Below are 24,473 nucleotides of genomic sequence, written 5' to 3'. Positions count from 1 at the left end.
ATTGGGGGCATTGTCATGGAAGAGCCCCTACTTGATTTTCTATGAGAATAGAGCTGAGCTTCGAACACGTCCGCAATTTCTTCCGAAAGGTTGTGTCAGCCTTTCATATCAACCAACCTATTGTGATGTTAGTGGCTACTGACTCCTCAATTACCTCAAAGTCCTTGGATGTGGTGAGGGCTTTGAAAATCTATGTGAAGAGAACTTTTCGTCACAGGAAGTCAGACACTCTGTTTGTCCTTTATGATCCCAACAAGGTTGGGTGTCCTGCTTATAAGCAGACAACTTCTCGCTGGATCAGGTTCACTATCCAGCATGCTTATTCTACGGCAGTCTTGCCGTGTCCAAAATCTGTTAAGGCCCACTGTACTAGTCTTGCAGGAGAAGTCCGCACTTGGGACGGGCGCCCAGCATCCTCTACGGACTGCGAGAAATAGATTTACCGGTAGGTGTAAAATCTTATTTTCTCTAACGTCCTAGAGGATGCTGGGACTCCGTAAGGCCCATGGGGATTATACCAAAGCTCCCAAACGGGCGGGAGAGTGCGGATGACTCTGCAGCACCGATTGAGCAAACAGGAGGTCCTCCTCAGCCAGGGTATCAAACTTATAGAACTTTGCAAAGGTGTTTGAACCCGACCAAGTCGCTGCTCGGCACAACTGTAAAGCCGAGACCCCTCGGGCAGCCGCCCAAGAAGAGCCCACCTTCCTAGTGGAATGGGCCTTAACCGATTTTGGTAACGGCAATCCTGCCGTAGAATGCGCCTGCTGAATCGTGTTACAGATCCAGCGAGCAATAGTCTGCTTAGAAGCCGGAGCGCCAACCTTGTTGGCTGCATACAGGACAAACAGTGCTTCTGTCTTCCTGACCCTAGCTGTTCTGGCCACATAAATCTTCAAAGCCCTGACCACATCCAAGGACTCAGAATCCTCCAGGTTACGTGTAGCCACAGGCACAACAATAGGTTGGTTCATATGAAAAGATGAGACCACCTTAGGAAGGAACTGAGGACGAGTCCTCAATTCCGCCCTATCCACATGAAAAACCAGATAGGGGCTTTTATGTGACAAAGCCGCTAGTTCCGAAACTCGCCTTGCTGAAGCTAAGGCTAACAACATGACCACCTTCCAAGTGAGGTATTTCAACTCCACCGTGTTGAGAGGTTCAAACCAATGTGACTTAAGGAAACTTAACACCACATTAAGGTCCCAAGGCGCCACCGGAGGCACAAACGGGGGCTGAATATGCAGTACTCCCTTTACAAAAGTCTGTACTTCAGGAAGAGAAGACAATTCTTTTTGAAAGAAAATGGATAAGGCCGAAATTTGAACCCTTATGGACCCTAATTTTAGGCCCAAATTCACTCCAGTCTGAAGGAAGTGAAGGAGACGGCCCAAATGGAACTCCTCCGTAGGAGAATTCCTGGCCTCACACCAAGAAACATATTTTCTCCATATGCGGTGATAATGTTTCGATGTCACGTCCTTCCTAGCCTTGATCAGGGTAGGAATGACCTCATCCGGAATACCTTTTTCCGCTAGGATCCGGCGTTCAACCGCCCTGCCGTCAAACGCAGCAGCGGTAAGTCTTGGAACAGACAGGGCCCTTGTTGCAGCAGGTCCTGCCGTAGAGGAAGAGGCCACAGATCTTCTGTGAGCAACTCCTGCAGATCTGGATACCAAGTCCTTCGTGGCCAATCCGGAGCCACGAGGATTGCTCTCACTCCTCTTTGTCTTATTATTCTCAACACCTTGGGTATGAGAGGAAGAGGAGGAAACATAGACCGACCTGAACACCCAAGGTGTCACCAGGGCGTCTATCGCTACCGCCTGAGGGTCTCTTGATCTGGCACAATACCGCTTTAACTTTTTGTTGAGACGGGACGCCATCATGTCTATTTGGGGCAGTCCCCACTGACCCATGATCTGTGCGAAGACTTCCTGATGAAGTCCCCACTCTCCCGGATGCAGGTCGTGTCTGCTGAGGAAGTCCGCTTCCCAGTTGTCCACTCCCGGAATGAACACTGCTGACAGTGCACTTACATGACCTTCCGCCCAGCGAAGAATTCTTGTGGCTTCTGCCATTGCCACCCTGCTCCTTGTGCCGCCTTGGCGGTTTACATGAGCTACTGCTGTGACATTGTCCGACCTGAATCAGGACTGGCTTGTCGCGAAGCAATACCTCCGCTTGACGTAGGGCGTTGTATATGGCCCTCAATTCCAGGACGTTGATGTGAAGACAAGTCTCTAGACTTGACCAGAGACCTTGAAAATTTCTTCCCAGTGTGACTGCTCCCCAACCTCGGAGGCTTGCGTCCGTGGTCACCAGGATCCAGTCCTGAATGCCGAACCTGCGGCCCTCTAGGAGGTGAGCACTGTGCAGCCACCACAGGAGAGATACCCTGGCTCTGGGAGACCGAACGATCCTTTGATGCATTTGTAGATGAGACCCGGACCACTTGTCCAGTAGGTCCCATTGAAAAGTCTTTGCATGGAACCTGCCGAAGGGGATGGCCTCGTAAGACGCCACCATCTTCCCCAGGACACGTGTGCAGTGATGCACTGAAACCGTCTTTGGCTTTAATAGGTTCTTGACCAGAGCCATGAGCTCCTGAGCCTTTTCCATCGGAAGAAAAACCTTTTTCTGGTCTGTGTCCAGAATCAGGCCCAAAAAGGTCAGACGCGTTGTAGGAACCAGCTGCGACTTCGGAATATTGAGAATCCAGCCGTGTTGCTGTAACGTCCTCACAGACAGTGAAACGCTGTCCAGTAACTTCTCTCGAGATCTCGCCTTTATGAGATCGTCCAAGTATGGGATAATTGTGACACCCTGCTTGCGCAGGAGCACCATCATCTCCGCCATTACCTTGGTAAAAATCCTCGGGGCCGTGGAAAGCCCAAACGGCAACGTCTGAAATTGGTAATGACAGTCCTTTACCGCAAATCTCAGGAACGCCTGATGAGGAGGGAATATCGGAATATGAAGGTATGCATCCTTTATGTCCAGGGAAACCATCCAATCCCCCTCCTCCAGGCTGGCGATGACCGCTCTGAGCGATTCCATCTTGAACTTGAACCTTTTTAAGTACAAGTTCAGGGATTTTAAATTCAAAATGGGTCTGACCGAACCGTCAGGTTTCGGGACCACAAACAGGGTTGAGTAATACCCCTTCCCTTGTTGCTTGATTATCACCTGCTGAAGACACAATTTTTGAATTGCATTTAACACTAACTCCCTCTCTGAAGGAGAAGCTGGTAGGGCCGATTTGAAAAACCGGCGAGAAGGCACCTCTTCGAATTCCAGCTTGTATCCCCGGGAAACAATCTCTATTGCCCAGGGATCCACCTGTGAGTGGACCCAGAGCTGGCCTTAACCAATATGATGCCCTAGGCAAGATTTTGGCTGGTGCCCCCTAGCACCGCCGCTAGTTCTGCAGGAGATGCCTGGCATGAGTCAGCTGGCAGCTCTGCTAACGTCGGGCGCCTTTTGTTTATGAAAATGCATCTTATTTGCATTACTATGTCGCTAGGATGCACAAGCAGCTTCTGCTGATTAAAGTGATATGCAGCATGCCTATATTCTGTGTGCGACTGTGGCTGTATCTGCATACGAAATGCTACATTACAGTGATTTCCATAAAAACACTGCAATATAGCATTTCATATGCAGATACAGCCGCAGTCACACACACAATATAGGCATGCCGCATATCATTTTAATCAGCAGAAGCTGCTGGTGCCCCTAAGCATGCCAAATGCCCTTAGCATTTGCCTAGTTTGCCTATGCCTAAGGCCGGCTCTGAGTGGACCCAGATGTGGCTGAAAAATCGAAGACGTGCCCCCACTTGAGCGGACTCCCCCAGGGAAGCCCCAGCGTCATGCGGTGGATTTTGCAGACGCAGGGGAGGACTTCTGTTCCTGGGAACTAGCTGTGTGCAGCTTTTTTCCCCTGCCTTTACCTCTGGCAAGAAAGGATGAACCCCGTACCTTTTTGTTTTTATTGGAGCGAAAGGACTGCATTTGGTAATGCGGCGCCTTCTTAGGTTGCGGGGGAACATAAGGCAAAAAATTTGATTTACCTGCTGTAGCAGTAGAGACAAGGTCCGAGAGGCCTTCACCAAACAACTGCTCCCCCTTGTAAGGCAACGACTCCATATGCCGCTTTGAGTCGGCATCCCCCGTCCACTGCCGGGTCCACAAGAGTCGCCTAGCAGAAATAGACATAGCATTTATTCTGGAGCTTAATAAACAAATGTCTCTTTGAGCATCCCTCATATATAACGCAGCATCCTTGATATGCCCTAGGGTCATTAAAATGGTATCCTTATCTAGGGTCTCAATCTCCGTAGATAAGGAATCTGTCCATGCTGCGACAGCACTACAAACCCAGGCCGATGCCATAGCCGGTCTAATAATAGTACCAGAATGTGTGTAAATGTACTTCATGGTAACTTCCTGCTTACGATCAGCAGGATCCTTGAGGGTAGCCGTATCCTGGGATGGCAGTGCTACCTTCTTTGATAAGCGTGTCAACGCCTTGTCTACTTTAGGCGAAGATTCCCATCGTATTCTGTCCTTTTGTGGGAAGGGATACGCCATAAGAATCCTCTTGGAAACTTGTAATCTCCTGTCTGGAGATTCCCAAGCCTTTTCCCAAGCCTTTTCGCACAATTCGCTTAGCTCATATGAGGACGGAAAGGTGACCTCAGGTTTTTTCTCTTTATACATGTGTACCCTCGTGTCAGGGACAGGGGGTTCCTCCGTGATATGCAAAACCTCTTTAATAGCAATAATCATGTAACGAATACCCTTAGCCACTTTTGGCTGTAACTTTGCATCCTCATAGTCGACACTGGAATCTGAATCCCTGTCGGTATCTGTGTCAGTTATCTGGGATAATGTGCGCTTTTGAGACCCGGAAGGTCCCGGTGCCACTGGGACAGGCACGGTCTGACTACCTGACTGTTCCTTAGCCTCAGCGTTGTCTAATCTCTTATGTAATAAATTTACATTAGCATTCAAGACATTCCACATATCCATCCAGTCCGGTGTCGGCGTTGCCGACGGCGACCTGACAATCATGCACTCCCCCTCCTCCTTAGGTGAGCCTTCATCGTCAAACATGTCGACACACGCGTACCGACACACTCCACACACACAGGGAATCTCTTTTCTGAAGACAGGTTCCCCTTTTAGGCCCCTTGGAGAGACAGAGAGAGAGTATGCCAGCACACGCCCGAGCGCTATATGACCCAGGAAAAAACACAGAATGTTTACCCAGTAGCGCTGTTATAGTATATATGCGCGCCAATTATGTGCCCCCCCCCCCCCTCTACTTTAAAACCCTCTTTCACCGTGTGTCAAGCAGGGGAGAGTCCGGGGAGCTTCCTCTCAGCGGTGCTGTGGAGAAAAAATGGCGCTGGTGAGTGCTGAGGGAGAAGCCCCGCCCCCTCGGTGGCGGGCTTCTGTCCCGCTCAAAATATGTAAAACATGGCGGGGGCTCTTTAATATACATGTACAGAGCCCACCTGTACATGTATATAATTTATTTTGCCATAGGAGAGGTTTATATTGCTGCCCAGGGCGCCCCCCCTGCGCCCTGCACCCTTACAGTGACCGGAGTATGTGAGGTGTATGGGAGCAATGGCGCACAGCTGCAGTGCTGTGCGTTACCTCAGTGAAGCTCACAAAGTCTTCTGCCGCCTTTGAAGCCTTCTTCTTTTTTCCGGCTCTGTGAGGAGGACGGTGGCGGTGCGGCTCCGGGATGAACGCCCAGGACGAACCTGTGTTCCAATCCCTCTGGAGCTAATGGTGTCCAGTAGCCTAAGGAGCAGAGCCTATCATTTAAGTAGGTCTGCTCCTCTCTCCTCAGTCCCTCAATGCAGGGAGTCTGTTGCCAGCAGTGCTCCCTGAAAATAAAAAACCTAACAAAGATACTTTCTTAGCAGGAGACTCAGGAGAGCTCCCTGCAGTGCACCCATCCTCCTCTGGGCACAGTCTCAAACTGAGGTCTGGAGGAGGGGCATAGAGGGAGGAGCCAGTGCACACCCAGAGTCAAAGTCTTTCTTAAAGTGCCCATGTCTCCTGCGGAGCCTGTCTATACCCCCATGGTCCTTACGGAGTCCCAGCATCCTCTAGGACGTTAGAGAAAAATAAGAATTTACTTACCGATAATTCTATTTCTCATAGTCCGTAGTGGATGCTGGGGACTCCGTAAGGACCATGGGGAATAGCGGCTCCGCAGGAGACTGGGCACAAAAGTAAAAGCTTTAGGACTACCTGGTGTGCACTGGCTCCTCCCCCTATGACCCTCCTCCAAGCCTCAGTTAGGATACTGTGCCCGGACGAGAGTACACAATAAGGAAGGATATTGAATCCCGGGTAAGACTCATACCAGCCACACCAATCACACCGTACAACCTGTGATCTGAACCCAGTTAACAGCATGATAACAGAGGAGCCTCTGAAAAGATGGCTCACAACAATAATAACCCGATTTTTGAAACAATAACTATGTACAAGTATTGCAGACAATCCGCACTTGGGATGGGCGCCCAGCATCCACTACGGACTATGAGAAATAGAATTATCGGTAAGTAAATTCTTATTTTCTCTAACGTCCTAAGTGGATGCTGGGGACTCCGTAAGGACCATGGGGATTATACCAAAGCTCCCAAACGGGCGGGAGAGTGCGGATGACTCTGCAGCACCGAATGAGAGAACTCCAGGTCCTCCTCAGCCAGGGTATCAAATTTGTAGAATTTAGCAAACGTGTTTGCCCCTGACCAAGTAGCTGCTCGGCAAAGTTGTAAAGCCGAGACCCCTCGGGCAGCCGCCCAAGATGAGCCCACCTTCCTTGTGGAATGGGCATTTACAGATTTTGGCTGTGGCAGGCCTGCCACAGAATGTGCAAGCTGAATTGTACTACAAATCCAGCGAGCAATAGTCTGCTTAGAAGCAGGAGCACCCAGCTTGTTGGGTGCATACAGGATAACAGCGAGTACGATTTTCTGACTCCAGCCGTCCTGGAAACATATATTTTCAGGGCCCTGACAACGTCTAGCAACTTGGAGTCCTCCAAGTCCCTAGTAGCCGCAGGCACCACCATAGGTTGGTTCAGGTGAAACGCTGAAACCACCTTAGGGAGAAACTGAGGACGAGTCCTCAATTCCGCCCTGTCCGAATGGAAAATCAGATAAGGGCTTTTACAGGATAAAGCCGCCAATTCTGACGCGCGCCTGGCACAGGCCAGGGCCAACAGCATGACCACTTTCCATGTGAGATATTTTAACTCCACAGATTTAAGTGGTTCAAACCAATGTGACTTTTGGAACCCAAAAAACTACATTGAGATCCCAAGGTGCCACTGGAGGCACAAAAGGAGGCTGTATATGCAGTACCCCTTTTACAAACGTCTGAACTTCAGGGACTGAAGCTAGTTCTTTTTGGAAGAAAATTGACAGGGCCGAAATTTGAACCTTAATGGACCCCAATATCGGGCCCATAGACACTCCTGTTTGCAGGAAATGTAGTAATCGACCCATTTGAATTTCCTCCGTCGGGCCTTACTGGCCTCGCACCACGCAACATATGTTCGCCAAATGCGGTGATAATGTTTTTCAGTTACATCCTTCCTGGCTTTGATCAGGATAGGGATGACTTCATCCGGAATGCCTTTTTCCTTCAGGATCCGGCGCTCAACCGCCATGCCGTCAAACGCAGTTGCGGTAAGTCTTAGAACAGACAGGGTCCTTGCTGGAGCAGGTCCCTTCTTAGAGGTAGAGGCCACGGATCCTCCGTGAGCATCTCTTGAAGTTCCTGTTACCAAGTCCTTCTTAGCCAATCCGGAGCCACTAATACAGTGCTTACTCCTCTCCATCTTATAATTCTCAGTACCTTGGGTATGAGATGGCAGAGGAGGGAACACATACACTGACTGGTACACCCATGGTGTTACCAGAGCGTCTACAGCTATTGCCTGAGGGTCCCTTGACCTGGCGCAATACCTGTCGAGTTTTTCCCAACGGTTTATAATCATGTGGAAGACTTCTGGGTGAAGTCCCCACTCTCCCGGGTGGAGGTCGTATCTGCTGAGGAAGTCTGCTTCCCAGTTGTCCACTCCCGGAATGAATACTGCTGACAGTGCTATCACATGATTTTCCGCCCAGCGAAGAATCCTTGCAGCTTCTGCCATTGCCCTCCTGCTTCTTGTGCGACCCTGTCTGTTTACGTGGGTGACTGCCGTGATGTTGTCCGACTGGATCAACCCCGGCTGACCTTGAAGCAGAGGTCTTGCTAAGCTTAGAGCATTGTAAATGGCCCTTAGCTTCAGGATATTTATGTGAAGTGATGTCTCCAGGCTTGACCATAAGCCCTGGAAATTCCTTCCCTGTGTGACTACCCCCCCAGCCTCGCAGGCTGGCATCCGTGGTCACCAGGACCCAGTCCTGAATGCCGAATCTGCGGCCCTCTAGAAGATGAGCACACTGCAACCACCACAGGAGAGACACCCTTGTCCTTGGTGACAGGGTTATCCGCTGATGCATCTGAAGATGCGACCCGGACCATTTGTCCAGCAGGTCCCACTGGAAAGTTCTTGCGTGGAATCTGCCGAATGGGATTGCTTCGTAGGAAGCCACCATTTTTCCCAGAACCCTTTCATTGATGTACTGAGACTTGGCTCGGTTATAGGAGGTTCCCGACTAGCTCGGATAACTCCCTGACTTTCTCCTCCGGGAGAAACACCTTTTTCTGGACTGTGTCCAGGATCATCCCCTAGGAACAGAAGACGAGTCGTCGGAATCAGCTGCGATTTTGGAATATTGAGAATCCAATCGTGCTGCCGCAACACTACCTGAGATAGTGCTACACCGACCTCCAACTGTTCCCTGGATCTTACCCTTATCAGGGAATCGTCCAAGTAAGGGATAACTAAAATTCCCTTCCTTCGAAGGAGTATCATCATTTCGGCCATTACCTTGGTAAAGACCCGGGGTGCCGTGGACCATCCATACGGCAGCGTCTGAACTGATAGTGACCGTTCTGTACCACAAACCTGAGGTACCCTTGGTGAGAAAGGTAAATTGGGACATGAAGGTAAGCATCCTTGATGTCCCGAGACATCATGTAGTCCCCTTCTTCCAGGTTCGCAATCACTGCTCTGAGTGACTGAATCTTGAATTTGAACCTCCGTATGTAAGTGTTCAAGATTTTAGATTTAGAATCGGTCTCACCGAGCCGTCCGGCTTCGGTACCACCACAGTGTGGAATAATACCCCGTTCCCTGTTGCAGGAGGGGTACCTTGATTATCACCTGCTGGGAATACAGCTTGTGAATGGCTTCCAAAACTGCCTCCCTGTCAGAGGGAGACATCGGTAAAGCCGACTTTAGGAAACGGCGAGGGGGAGACGTCTCGAATTCCAATTTGTACCCCTGAGATATCCCTTGAAGGATCCAGGGGTCTACTTGCGAGTGAGCCCACTGCGCGCTGAAATTCATTGAGACGGGCCCCCACCGTGCCTGATTCTTCTTGTAAAGCCCCAGCGTCATACTGAGGGCTTGGCAGAGGCGGGAGAGGGCTTCTGTTCCTGGGAACTGGCTGATTTCTGCAGCCTTTTTCCTCTCCCTCTGTCACGGGGCAGAAATGAGGAACCTTTTGCCCGCTTGCCCACGAAAAGACTGCGCCTGATAATACGGCATCTTCTTATGTTGAGAGGCGACCTGGGGTACAAACGTGGATTTCCCAGCTGTTGCCGTGGCCACCAGGTCTAAAAGACCGACCCCAAATAACTCCTCCTTTAATAAGGCAATACTTCCAAATGCCGTTTGGAATCCGCATCACCTGACCACTGTCGTGTCCATAACCCTCTACTGGCAGAAATGGACAACGCACTTAGACTTGATGCCAGTCGGCAAATATTCCGCTGTGCATCACGCATATATAGAAATGCATCTTTTAAATGTTCTATAGGCAATAATATACTGTCCCTGTCTAGGGTATCAATATTTTCAGTCAGGGAATCCGACCACACCAACCCAGCACTGCACATCCAGGCTGAGGCGATTGCTGGTCGCAGTATAACACCAGTATGTGTGTAAATACATTTTAGGATACCCTCCTGCTTTCTATCAGCAGGATCCTTAAGGGCGGCCATCTCAGGAGAGGGTAGAGCCCTTGTTCTTACAAGCGTGTGAGCGCTTTATCCACCCTAGGGGATGTTTCCCCAACACACCCTAACCTCTGGCGGGAAAGGATATAATGCCAATAACATTTTAGAAATTATCAGTTGTTATCGGGGGAAACCCACGCATCATCACACACCTCATTTAATTTCTCAGATTCAGGAAAACTACAGGTAGTTTTTCCTCACCGAAAATAATACCCCTTTTTGGTGGTACTCGTATTATCAGAAATGTGTAAAACATTTTTCATTGCCTCAATCATGTAACGTGTGGCCCTACTGGAAGTCACATTTGTCTCTTCACCGTCGACACTGGAGTCAGTATCCATGTCGGCGTCTATATCTGCCATCTGAGGTAACGGGCGCTTTAGAGCCCCTGACGGCCTATGAGACGTCTGGACAGGCACAAGCTGAGTAGCCGGCTGTCTCATGTCAACCACTGTCTTTTATACAGAGCTGACACTGTCACGTAATTCCTTCCAACAGTTCATCCACTCAGGTGTCGACCCCCTAGGGGGTGACATCACTATTACAGGCAATCTGCTCCGTCTCCACATCATTTTTCTCCTCATACATGTCGACACAAACGTACCGACACACAGCACACACACAGGGAATGCTCTGATAGAGGACAGGACCCCACTAGCCCTTTGGGGAGACAGAGGGAGAGTTTGCCAGCACACACCAGAGCGCTATATATATACAGGGATAACCTTATATAAGTGTTTTTCCCCTTATAGCTGCTGTATCTTTAATACTGCGCCTAATTAGTGCCCCCCTCTCTTTTTTAACCCTTTCTGTAGTGTAGTGACTGCAGGGGAGAGCCAGGGAGCTTCCCTCCAACGGAGCTGTGAGGGAAAATGGCGCCAGTGTGCTGAGGAGATAGGCTCCGCCCCCTTCTCGGCGGCCTTATCTCCCGTTTTTCTGTGAATTCTGGCAGGGGTTAAATGCATCCATATAGCCCAGGAGCTATATGTGATGTATTTTTAGCCATCTAAGGTGTTTATATTGCGTCTCAGGGCGCCCCCCCCCAGCGCCCTGCACCCTCAGTGACCGGAGTGTGAAGTGTGCTGAGAGCAATGGCGCACAGCTGCGGTGCTGTGTGCTACCTTATTGAAGACAGGACGTCTTCTGCCACCGATTTTCCGGACCTCTTCAGTCTTCTGGCTCTGTAAGGGGGCCGGCGGCGCGGCTCTGGGACCCATCCATGGCTGGGCCTGTGATCGTCCCTCTGGAGCTAATGTCCAGTAGCCTAAGAAGCCCAATCCACTCTGCACGCAGGTGAGTTCGCTTCTTCTCCCCTTAGTCCCTCGGTGCAGTGAGCCTGTTGCCAGCAGGTCTCACTGAAAATAAAAAACCTAAAACTAAACTTTTCACTAAGCAGCTCAGGAGAGCCACCTAGTGTGCACCCTTCTCGTTCGGGCACAAAAATCTTAACTGAGGCTTGGAGGAGGGTCATAGGGGGAGGAGCCAGTGCACACCAGGTAGTCCTAAAGCTTTTACTTTTGTGCCCAGTCTCCTGCGGAGCCGCTATTCCCCATGGTCCTTACGGAGTCCCCAGCATCCACTTAGGACGTTAGAGAAATAGGATTTTAATTACTTACCGGTAAATCCTTTTCTCGTAGTCCGTATTCCTGCTTTATTACTTGGTTCAGTTTGTTGGTTCAGCCGTTGCTGAATTGTTCCGAGTTGGTTAGCTTGGCTTTCCTTTTGTTGTACGTGTGAGCTGGTGTGAATCTCGAGGTGGGAGCTCGACTGCGTCACTTCAGCCGAGTCTGGGAAAGCTCCTCCCGGGATTCCTGGGTAAGAGACCTAATTTCTCAGGGCTACCAGCTGGAGTTCGACGGTGCTCCGATGTTTCAAATCAAGCTTACCAGTTATGGAGGATACACGAGTTATGCTGCAACCAGGCCATCCAAAAGTTGGTCCAGTCCCAAGTTATTGTGCCAGTGCCACTACAACAACAGGGAAAGGGTTACCGGTATTCGACCGTATTAAATATAAAATACTTTTACAGACATACATGGAACTGCACCAACATACATCTCTTCACTCATCTCAAAATATCTCCCTACCCGACCTCTCCACTCTGCACAAGATCTACGTCTGTTATCCACACGTATTACTTGTTCACACTCAAAATTACAGGACTTTATCCAGGCTTCACCCACTCTGTGGAATGTCCTCCGATGCACAATAAGACTCGCCTCTAGTCTCCAAACCTTTAAACACTCCCTGAAAACTCACCTCTTCAGACAAGCCTATCAAATTCCAGACCCACCCACATAACCTTCAGTGCTTCCCTATCTAATTACATCCTCTCTGTACAGTATACATAACATCACATATCTTGTCTTTCTTTACTCTCACACCCTCCTGACACTTTTCCAACATTACAGGGTGATCATATCATACAACCCGTTAAGAACCTAGCAATCTGGTGGACCATTATGCAATAGGTAGCATCTATCCTTGTGTATCAATGCCTATTTCCCTATAGAATGTAAGCTTGCGAGCAGGGCCTTCCTACCTCTGTCTGTTTTTACCCAGTTTTGTTCTATTACTGTTGTTCCAATTGTAAAGCGCAACGGAATATGCTGCGCTATATAAGAAACTGTTAATAAATAAATAATAAATAAGGGTTACTACTCCAACCTGTTTGTGGTACCGAAACCGGACGGTTCGGTAAGGCCCATTTTGAATCTAAAATCCTTGAACCTAAAGGTTTTCAAGTTCAAGATTGAATCCTTGCGAGCAGTGATTTGCGGGTCTGGAATAACAGGTGTTCATGGTCTTACTGGATATAAAGGACGCTTATCTCCATATTCCAATTTGGCCGCCTCGCCAGGCTTACCTGCGGTTAGCCCTGCTGAAGATCACTACCAGTTCCAGGGGCTACCCTTCGGACTGTCCACAGCTCCGAGGGTCTTCGCGAAGGTAATGGTGGAAATGATGTTCCAGCTCCGAGTCCAGGGGGTAAACATCGTCCCTTACCTGGACGATCTCTTCATAAAAGAGAGATCCCGGGAGCTTCTATTGCTCAGTATAGCCCACACTATTCAGCTTCTGTCACAACATGGGTGGATTCTCAATTTGCAGTCCCACCTGGAGCCTACTCAGCGGCTCCTGTTCCTGGGAATGTTTCTGGACACAGTAGCTCAGAAAGTATTCCTCCCAGAGGACAAAGCAAGGATGCTTCAGGAAATGGTCAGAGCGGTCCTACGGCCGACTCGGATATCCATCCATCTTTGCATACGATGGTTGGGAAAGATGGTAGCCTCATACGAGGCGATCCAGTACGGAAGGTTCCATGCCAGAACATTTCAATTGGATCTCCTAAGCAAGTGGTCCGGATCACATCTACAGATGCATCGGATTATACGGTTACCACCTCAGGCCAGGATTTCCCTCCTGTGGTGGCTACAGTCCTCAAATCTACTGGAAGTTCGAAGTTTCAGGATCTATGATTGGATCCTCCTCACGACAGATGCGAGTCTGAGGGGCTGGGGAGCTGTCACCCAAGGGGCTTAGTTCCAGGGCAGGTGGTCAGCCCACAAAGCCCTACTTCCGATCAACATTCTAGAACTTCGGGCGATTTACAACGCTCTGCTTCAGGCCCCTCCTCTGCTCCAGGATCGAGCTGTTCAGGTTCAGTCGGACAACGCCACGGCCGTGGCTTATATCAATCGACAAGGAGGGACAAAAAGCAGAGCCTGCATGCGAGAGGTGTCAAGGATACTCTTCTGGGTGGAAAGAAATGCAAGAGCAATGTTGGCAATCTTCATTCGGGGGGTGGACAACTGGGAGGCAGACTTCTTCCTCAGTCGTCACGCTCTTCACCCGGGGGAGTGAGGCCTACACCAGCAGGTGTTTCAACAGATCATCAATCTGTGGGACTGTCCACAGATAGACATGATGGCATCTCGACTGAACAAGAAGCTTCCATGGTATTGTTCAAGACGACGCCTTGGCCTTACCGGCTGGTCAACCCGTTTCCTCTGATTCCTCTGCTCCCGAGGGTGCTAAAGCGAATCAGGAATCAGAGTCCAGGCAATTCTGATTGCCCCAGATTGGCCTCAAAGGACGTGGTATGCGGATCTTCTGGACATGTCCGCAGAAGACCCTTGGCCTCTGCCAATGAGAAGAGATCTTCAACAAGGACTGCTCGTCTACCCGGACTTACGGAAACTTTGTTTGACAGCATGGAGGTTGAGCAGAACATCCTAGCTCACAAAGGCCTTTCCAAGAGGGTTATTGCAAATATTGTTCAGGCCAGAAAGCCTGTGACGTCAAAACACTATCAATATAGCTGGAAACAATATGTCTCTTGGTGCGGGGAGCACAAATATCCTCCTGCGGAATTCAGCCTGGGACGTTTCTTAAGTTTCCTGCAGGCTGGTACGGATGTGGGCTTACGTCTGAGCTCCCTTAAGGTCCAGATTTCAGCCCTCTGTTCACTTTCAGAAGAAATTGGCAATGTTGCCAAAGGTTCAGACTTTCTTTCAATGAGTGCGTCACATACAGCCTCCCTTTGTGCCACCAACGGAACCCTGGGATTTGAATGTGGTTTTGGATTTTCTACAATCCTCCTGGTTTGAACTGCTGATGAAAGTAGAAGTCAATTACCTTACATGGAAGACGGTAATGTTATTGGCCCTGGCTTCTGCTAGACGTGTCTCAGAATTGGGGGCCTATCGTGTAAAAGTCCTTACTTGGTCTTTTACGAGGACAGAGCAGAGCTTTGGACTCGGCAGCAGTTCCTGACAAAAGTTGTCTCTGCATTCCATTTAAACCAACCTGTTGTGGTTCTGATAGTGTAAGAGCCTTCGCAGTATAGCAACTATATATTGATTCAAGCTTTTTCGCATTCAGATATTAACTGTTAATCACATCAAATATATTGATGTATCCTTAAATACTGCACAGATATTTAGAAACTATGTGGTAAATTTACTAAGGTGGGAGTTTTTTAGAACTAGTGATGTTGCCCATAGCAACCAATCAGATTCTGCTTAACATTTATCAAGCTGCTTCCAGAAGATAATAGATAGAATCTGATTGGTTGCTATAGGCAACATCACCAGTTCTAAAAAACTTCCACCTTAATAAATTTACCCCTATGTACTCAGAAATCAAATTGAAAGCATGAATTGTTCAAGGCCGGACAACACAAGATGTATTCAAGGCCAGTCAGGCAGATCGCCAATCCAAGGACAATATGTCTGAACATTGGGAACACCAAGACCCTGGCCATATGACTATCAGAAAGGATGTATTGTCTATATGCCCGGAAGGCTGATAAGCGAGAGGCAATAAGTAATGGAACCAGTACCAGTAACTAGATTCTCCTGCACACATTGTACTGCATATTTCTTTTTCATCCACTAGGGGTCACTGGAGTACTCTAGGGATATGGACGGTTCCACAGGAACTAGGCACTGAATAAGTTAAAATTTGAGACTACTTCTCCTCTCCATATTCCAAAGTACCTCAGTGTTTTTTCGGTGCTCACCGAGCAACTAGGCCTGTGGAGTTTCTCCACAGTTATTGGATTTATTTTTGATTTTTCAATGTTCCACATCCCTTCCCCCCTTCCAGAAAGGTGAGGGTTCGGGATAGTGGAAGCTGCTGAAGCAGCTGTGGGTGTCGGACCTCTCTAAAAAGAGCTCCCTCACTGCCACGGGCAGGTCTAAAACCTGCAGTAAAGGCTGGACGGAACTTATAGAGAAGCCCCGTCATAGCCCTCACCACAGGGTCCAGGTATGTTGAACGGGGCGGTCAGCTCATGCTGCCGCCCCGCTGTGTGGGATACTGTGTGTGTGTGTGGCCGCCGGACGCTGCCTTCAGCCGCCCACCGCCGTTTCCAGCGCCGCTGTCTATGCTGTGTCCCCCGCCGCTCTGAGCTGCGCCGGCCACGTTGATTTATGCATAGGCCGCTCCACGGCTCTATGCAGTGCACTCCCCGGCCCTCGATGCCGCTTCCGGCTCCTTCTCCACCATAGCCCGGCTCCGTGTATAGAGAACGATACACGGAGCACGGGGGGGGGGGGGCACACAAATGAGAGTTTTTGTAAAAGGCAGGCTCCATAGCCTAGTGAGTAACTTTGATGCCACAGTGATGTTCCCTGCACACAGAAATGTCAGGGTCACTGGATAAAATCTCATGATTCAACTCTTGTTGATAAAAGGAAGTATGTTTACTGGAATACAGCAGCGCTGCATATGTATTACAATAGGCTAATAAGTCTTTGTTAAACAGGATACATGCTGCTCATATATGTGCAGGTTTGAATGCAACATAGTATGTTTATTAAATCTGCTTACATAATTATAAGTCTGCATATTTAACCATTTTTCCTGTTGTTTTTCCAGAATTTCCTGTATTACATCTCTCCTCCATTGAAGGCGCAGGGGTGTTAAGGGGAATTTGGAATCAGGCATATTGCTCGCGCAAGTTGTTTTTTGTATTGTCTGTCTGTATAATGAGTAAGACACCAGCAAAGACTATTATTCTTATCATAACTGTTTATAATGATGTTATCCCAAAGACTGCAAATCTGAATCATGGCTGTGGTCAGCCAACTACTGGCTTTGTTCACTGTTGTAAAGTAAGATGTGTTATACAATTGGTCAGCACATGGTGATTATAAAACTGTATCTGTGGAGCACTGCAAGCATTGTGAGTTCAGGCTCACCTGCAGCAGCTTTGCTAAATTCACTTAGCTACACCACAATTGGATACGCCCGATCTCATCTGATCTTGGAAGCTGAGCAGTGTTGGGCCTGGTTACCCACCTGGGAATACAAGGTGCTGTAGGTACTTTTAAATCTACAGCCACACCACACTGGATACGGTACCCATTAACTAAGCTGCGGTTAAGCAGCAGACATCTCAGGTTTTTTAAGCCTGTGAGTGGTCACATTTAGTTTCAGACTTCTTAAAAATTATTATACCTCTGAATCAGGATATATCTGGATATATGTATATGGGTATATAATATATATGTGTATGTATGCATATGTGAAATATATATATATATATTATAAGGTCTGAGTATGTGTGAATATACATTGTTATATATATGTGTGTATGTATGTATGTATGTATATATATATATATATATATATATATATATATATAATATGCTGACATTAAAAATCTATTTTTCAATAAGCAAGACTACAGTGACGCAGTTGGTCGGCACACAGTGCTTATTAAACAGTATCTGTTGAGCACTGCAAACATTGTGAGTTCAGGCCTCGCCTCCCCAGATCCCCAGTGGCCTAATGGATAGGACACTGCCCTCCTAAACCAGGGATTGTGGGTTCAGGTCCCATCTGGATTGCAAGTCACTACAGCAACCATTTCATCACCAGAGTTGATGTTTAAACAGCAGCTTTGCTTATTATTTTTACAGGTGGCTCTGTAGCCAAGTGGTTAGGCTTCCCGCCCACAGTGAACTTTGTGATTACATGGACACTGGTTCAGATCCTGGTTTAACAGGTGTAATATATAAAAATAAAAACATGGTAGAACACCATTTTTTAACATTACTTCCTGGTTCTTTGCATGAGGTTGCTGCCCTACAACACTCAGCCTCTGGGGGAGCGGGGGTTGTTAGGAATTTAATTTATTAATTGTTTTTGACAGCATGTCTCTACAGGAAGATTCACTATTGCTGGTAAACACATGCACGGTAATGCAGGTTTATACACAGATTAGTTCTGTGGTGTACTTACTGGTCGGGGTACATGATCACTAAGTCTAATGCATAATCAAACAAGCAGCTTCGCTGCAGAGTCGGTCACACAGTGTGTCGGACAAATACGACTGCACAGACAGACCCTTACCGGTCCTCTTTGGGGGGAAATGCGGGCGCATGTACTGCCTGGGAAATAAATAAATAAAATAAAAAATTCTGTTTTCAGCTAAATTGTTGCGGTCGATTCGCCGCCAACCCTCATAGCACCAGGCCAGTACGTTAGGTTCTCAGCGAAGGCTGAACAATTTCCAATGAGAGACAATTGCAATTATTGGGCGTTTAACTACCTATCGGAGTGTACCCTACACAGCAGTACGGCTGTTGCTTCGCCATGCTTTGGTAAGGGTTTGAGGTAACAAGGCTGTAGTGGCAGGGCACTCCAGTTCAGGTTTGCCCTAAATAAAGACCACCTTACACTTCTTGCTGCCTACAGCTTCTGTGACGTTGGCAGTTGGTTCTTGCGTTTCAGCTTCGCTAGTGGCACACAACGTTCACTTTGGCTACGTTCCAGACGAGAATAGATCACAGGGGGGGGGGGGGATCTGTTTTCCTACCATTGGCTATGCGAATTCCTGAATGATTCCGTCTCATCGACTTCAATTCCTAGGTATGATTCTCGATACGGTAAATCAAAGAATTTACCTACCCGAACAAAAGTACAGGTCATTCGTCATCTGGTACAATTAGTGCTTAAGCCACGCACAGTCTCGGTTCATTTGCGCATTCGCCTATTAGACACAATGGTGGCGGCTTTCGAAGCGCTTCAGTTCGGAAGACTTCACTCACGTCCTTTTTAACTGGATGTGCTCGCACAATGGTCGGGCTCGCTTCGGCAGATTCACCGCAGGGTGAGGTTGTCTCCAAAGGCCAGAGTGTCGCTACTCTGGTGGCTCAAGGTACAGAATCTAACCGCAGGGAAACAGTTCGGCGCCTGGAATTGGAAAATTCTCACGGCGGACGCGAGTCTCAGAGGTTGGAGAGCTGTAGTTCAAAATTTTCAGCTCCAGGGTCTCTGGGCGGATCACGAAAGATTGCTGTCTATAAATGTCCTGGAACTCCGGGCAATTTACAATGCGCTACAGCAAGCAGTGCACATGCTGCAGGCTCAGGCTGTTCAGGTGCAGTCAGACAACGCGACGGCGGTCGCATACATCAACAAACAAGGAGGAATGAAAAGCCGCATGGCCATGCGGGAAGTAGCTCGAATCCTCAATTGGGCCGAGGTGATTTTGTCGGCAGTATTCATTCCGGGAGTGGACAACTGGGAGGCGGATTATCTCAGCTGTCGGGATTTTTTATCCAGGATGTGCATTAAATCCAGAAGTGTTTCACATGTTGGTCCAGAGGTGGGGTTACCCGCAAGTGGACCTGATGGCATCTCGCCACAATTATCAAACACCCCAGTACGCGTCCAGAACGAGAGATCCAAAGGCAGTGGCGGTGGATGCTCTCACAATCACGTGGCCATACAGTCTCGTGTATCTGTTCCACCGTTTTCCGCTGCTCCCTCTGTTGCTAAAACGGATCAAAAGAGAGTCCGCCACAGTCATACTAGTGGCGCCTCATTGGCCTCGGAGAGCTTGGTTTCGGATCTTCGCGGTCTACTCGCGGACGTTCCTTGGCCACTCCCACTGCGTCCGGACCTGTTACAACAGGGTCCATTCTTTTTCTCCGATTTAGCGCGGCGGCGTTGACGGAGTGGCTGTTGAGACAGCCCTCTTAAAAAGAGAGGGCATTCCAGAATAGGTTATACCAACCATGTTCCATGCTAGTAAGCCAGTTACGGCAGCTCATTATTACAGAATTTGGCGTGCCTATATAGGTTGGTGTAAAGTTCGGAAGTTCCGACATCATCTTTTTTGTTATGTCTACAGATGGGGTTAGATGGAGGTCGGCGTTTATCCACACTAAAGGTGCAGATATCTGCGTTGTCAATTTATTTTCAAAGAAGATTGGCTCTATTGCCGTCGGTACACACCTTTATGCAGGGAGTCCTCAAAGTACAGCCTCCATTTCACTCCACTTACTGCGCCATGGGACTTGAATAGTCTTTTTATTTCGAACCCTTACAACAAGTGGATAATAAGTTTCTCACTTGGGAAACAATTTCTCTCCTGGCCTTAGCTTCGGCAGGGCGGGTTTCAGATTTGGGTGCCTTGTCATGCAAGCCACCGTATTTAGTGTTTCATAATGACAGAGCGGAACTTTGGACGAATCCCGCTTTCCTACCAAAAGTAGGGTCCTCTTTTCACATCAATCATCCAATAGTAGTTCCTGTGTTAACAGGAGATTCTGGAATTTTGGTTGGGGTACGCGCATTACGCGTTTATGTATTCCGAACGTCTACAGTTCCTAAGACGGATACGTTGTTATCCTCTATGATGCGGCCAAGATGGGTTGGCCACCTTCTAAGCAGACCTTATCCAGATGGATAAAACTGACCATACGTCAGGCTTACCTTCATGCTAGGTTACAGCCGCCTACATCAGTAACAGCTCATTCCACATGTTCTCCGGGAATGTCATGGGCAGCTGGTCGTGGAGTTCTACGACACAGCTTTTGCAGTGCGGCTACATGGTCTTCAGTGCACATGTTTGTGCGCTTTTACAAGTTTGATACTTTTGCGGCATCAGCATCTAGCTTTGGCCGTCTAGTGTTACAGGTGCCAAACAGCTCTCCCGCCCAGGGGAAAAACTTTGGTACGTCCCTAGAGTACTCCAGTGACCCCTAGTGGATGAAAAAGAAAATAGGATTTTGGTACTTACCAGGTAAATCCTTTTCTTTGAATCCATAGGGGGCACTGGACGCCCACCCAGAGCAGTTTTCCTGGCTTGTGGTAAGTTCAGGGGATCTTATGGTAACACACTCTCACCAACTGGTTCAAATTAGCAAGTTTATTGGGCTGGTGTCAACTGATAGTTGTCAGTAACGTTATGTGTCAACTTTATTGTTGTCTGTTTGTTATATGTAATTCTCCATTAACCTCTATAGCTCCTGTTCGGCTCCGTAAAAAAACACTGAGGTACTCTGGAATATGGAGGGGAGAAGTAGTCTCAAATTTTAACTTATTCAGTGCCTAGTTCCTGTGGAACCGTCCATATCCCTAGAGTACTCCAGTGCCCCCTATGGATTCAAAGAAAAGGATTTACCTGGTAAATACCAAAATCCTATTATTGCAATTCAGACTATAGGGTCAAGAGCACCTAGCGGGGTGGGAATTCTACCAATCCAAGCAGCCCCCGGTGTATATTGGAAATCAAAGACCCGCCCTTGGGAAATCCTTACACTTATAGTGGGAATGCATGTTGGCACCCCAGTTGAACAGGGGGGGCAAGGTGATTTGCATTCTACTATTGTATGTCCCTATGCAAGACAGTTAAGTGGTAGGATTGGGTCAGTAACAAGGAACAGTTACTGCCGGAAAGGAAGCAAGGGAAAAGATTTATGGCAGACCCAATAGCAAAGAGACTCGGGTATGATTGCCCAAGGTGCACAGGACACAATTCTCCAAACACAAGGGGAACGTATTCCAAGAGTAGTGGGGAGTTTACCAAGAATACCAGGGGCAATAGGGGTACTGGTGCAAGCAGGAGTCTATATAGGTAGGAGTATAGACCCTTGGAGTAATTTAACTATAATTATAGGGACACACCTCAGTGATCCAGAAGAAATAATCTATTATGCAGGTCTTACTTGGGGGGCAGTACCAATAGATTTTCCACCATTACAGGGAGGAAGGGGCAACACTACAACCCCAGTTATTTGTCCACAGACGGATTTAAGAAACTCTTTAGGTGCAAGGATAGAAGAGATTCTTCAGAGTCAACGTCTCTTAAGGAGATTTTGAGTCCCTCATACAGGGTTACTAAAATACCACATCAGGAGGGGTTCCGCGCATGCACACCCAGGCATGGGAGCGTGGTCTGTAAAGATGTCAGGGCCCGACAAACCCGTGGATATTGTTAGTAAAAGGTAGGGCAGGAAAGCTCTGAAAGGAATAAGTAAAATTTTCAAAAGAGCAGGTTTTCCGTCAGAAGGGACACTAGACCTAGAGAAATGGGAAAATTTGCCTCCTGTAACAAGAGTTGGATAATCAAACATAATTGTAGAGATCAAGTAACCATCTGGATCACTGTAGCAAAAGAATTAGAAACAGAGAATAGAAGAGATGAGGAAAATGATTTCCCCAATGTACCAGAGTACCCAATAGCACCACCATTAGCATTAATCAAACAGCCAATAGCACCACCACCAGCGTTAAACTCACTGCCTGTAACATAAGCAACAGCACCTCCACTGTGTCACACCCCTATACTCAGACATGCACGCACACCCAGGTACCCCTAGTGTGAACAGAATGGAATCATCTACGGGCTCACTAACAGTGAAATTAAGAAGAGATGAGCCAGGAAAACAGTGGCAAATATCCACTATATATCCAATATAATCTGTAGAATAAACTTAATAGCCTCCAAAAGATCAGGAACATCCACATGTGAACTACCCTCCCCATCAGCCGTATCTGAGTCAGAACCTGTGGGGTCAGTGTAAGTGCCGTCTTCATCAGACGAGGTGTCAGTGACAGCAGTGGATTGTGAGGAGACAAGCGCTCGCTTAGAGGACCGCTTGGACGTAGGCGAGCGACGGTCAGACTTTTTAGTAGTCAGGGACTGGTTCAACTTCTTCAATTGAGCAGATACATCGTCCACCCACGGCGGGTTAGCTGCAGGGACCACATACGGTTGTACCGGCATAGGGGGTCCCATAGGGGGTGTTAGTTTATTAACTAGCGTATGTAGAAGCGTGGAAAAAGCGGCCCACGGTGGGTCATTATGTACCTCCGTTGCCACAGTCCCACTGGGAGGCAAGGAGCCCCCAGAACCAGAGCCCACAGCTGCTATATTCTCCTCATAGGGATCTGTGGCTTCAGCAACTCCGGCAGTGTGTTCAGCCCCAGAACCGTTACCCTCAGAAACAGACATGATATAACTTGCAGTATCAGGTAACACAGTACAATTGGCAGCAGCACAATACCTCTTTCCCAAACCCCTGCGCAGTGTATTCAGACTAGCAGAGATAAAGGAGAGATATGGTGACTAAAATCACAGAGAAAATAAGATTTTACTTACCGGTAAATCTATTTCTCGTAGTCTGTAGAGGATGCTGGGGACTCCGTAAGGACCATGGGGATAGACGGGCTCCGCAGGAGACATGGGCACTTTAAGAAAGAATTTAGTTCCTGGTGTGCACTGGCTCCTCCCTCCAGAGCCGGCCCTAGCCAATTTGATGCCCTAGGCAAAATTTTGTCTGGTGCCCCCTAGCTCCGCCGCTAGTTCTGCATCTGTACCTGCAACGCTCAGGTAGTGGGGCCCACCGGGGGTTTACCCTGTGGGCCAGTTCAACTCTGCACAATGCCACACAGTAATGACCATAATACATATAATTCCACACAGTAAAGGAACCTTACACATATGCCCCACATTAGTAATGCCCATAATACACATAATGCCACACAGTAATGCACCTTACACATATGCCCCACATTAGTAATGCCCATAATACACATATACTGCCACAGATACTGCCACACTTGCTGGTTATACAAAAAGACCAGTATCAAACATGTAGAAACTGTCCATTCTCTTCACTATTCAGTGTGTTTGCTGGTGTCTGTTACTGCATGCCCTTTACTTTATACTGTGGGAGTGATATGCTCTGCCCTCCAGTCTGATGTGTCCGAAAGTCATGCTGCACTGATGTTTCATATTGAAAAGCACAACGCAACTTACTGACCACGTTACAGTGCTGGGTGGCAGGGGAATTTTACGGCATGGACTGACTAGGAAATAAAGTGTGGGGAGAACATTTCCCATGTTATGTCCCTGCAGACACCTGGGAATTGCACAGGGATAAGGGACACAGGATAACAGGGTCCCCCTCCCCTATGTGCACAAGCAGTATAGGTGATGTCAGGTTTCTGTGAAGCAGTCTTCCAAAATACACATGTGTTATAGAAGCCATCCAGTAATAACCTTATATAGTCAGTGAAAATGTCACAGGTCCAGGAATTGCATTTACATGGCTTCTGCTGTCTGTCTGAGGTCTCACAAGTCAGGGGCATTCAAGCATGTCAGAGGAAGTTTAAGGCACAGTGTGCATTTTTTTTTACAAATGTAAACAGCAGTGTATACAAGTACTGATTGAATACATTTGGAAAGTAACAGTTAGTTTGCAGACTGTCCCTCCCAGCATGAGATACTGCAGGGACATGCTTGGATGCCCTAGGCAAATGCCTAGCCTGCCTATAGCTAAGGCCGGCTCTGCCTCCCTCTATGCCCCTCCTCCAGACCTCAGTTAGAGAAACTGTGCCCAGAGGAGATGGACAGTACGAGGAAAGGATTTTGTTAATCCAAGGGCAAGATTCATACCAGCCACACCAATTACACCGTATAACTTGTGATAACTACCCAGTTAACAGTATGAAAACAACATATCATCAGTTCAAGACCGATGCAACTATAATGTAACC

Source organism: Pseudophryne corroboree, chromosome 8 (assembly GCF_028390025.1).
Source record: "Pseudophryne corroboree isolate aPseCor3 chromosome 8, aPseCor3.hap2, whole genome shotgun sequence".
Classification (NCBI taxonomy): Eukaryota; Metazoa; Chordata; class Amphibia; order Anura; family Myobatrachidae; genus Pseudophryne; species Pseudophryne corroboree.
Note: the sequence above shows the minus strand (reverse complement) of the source record.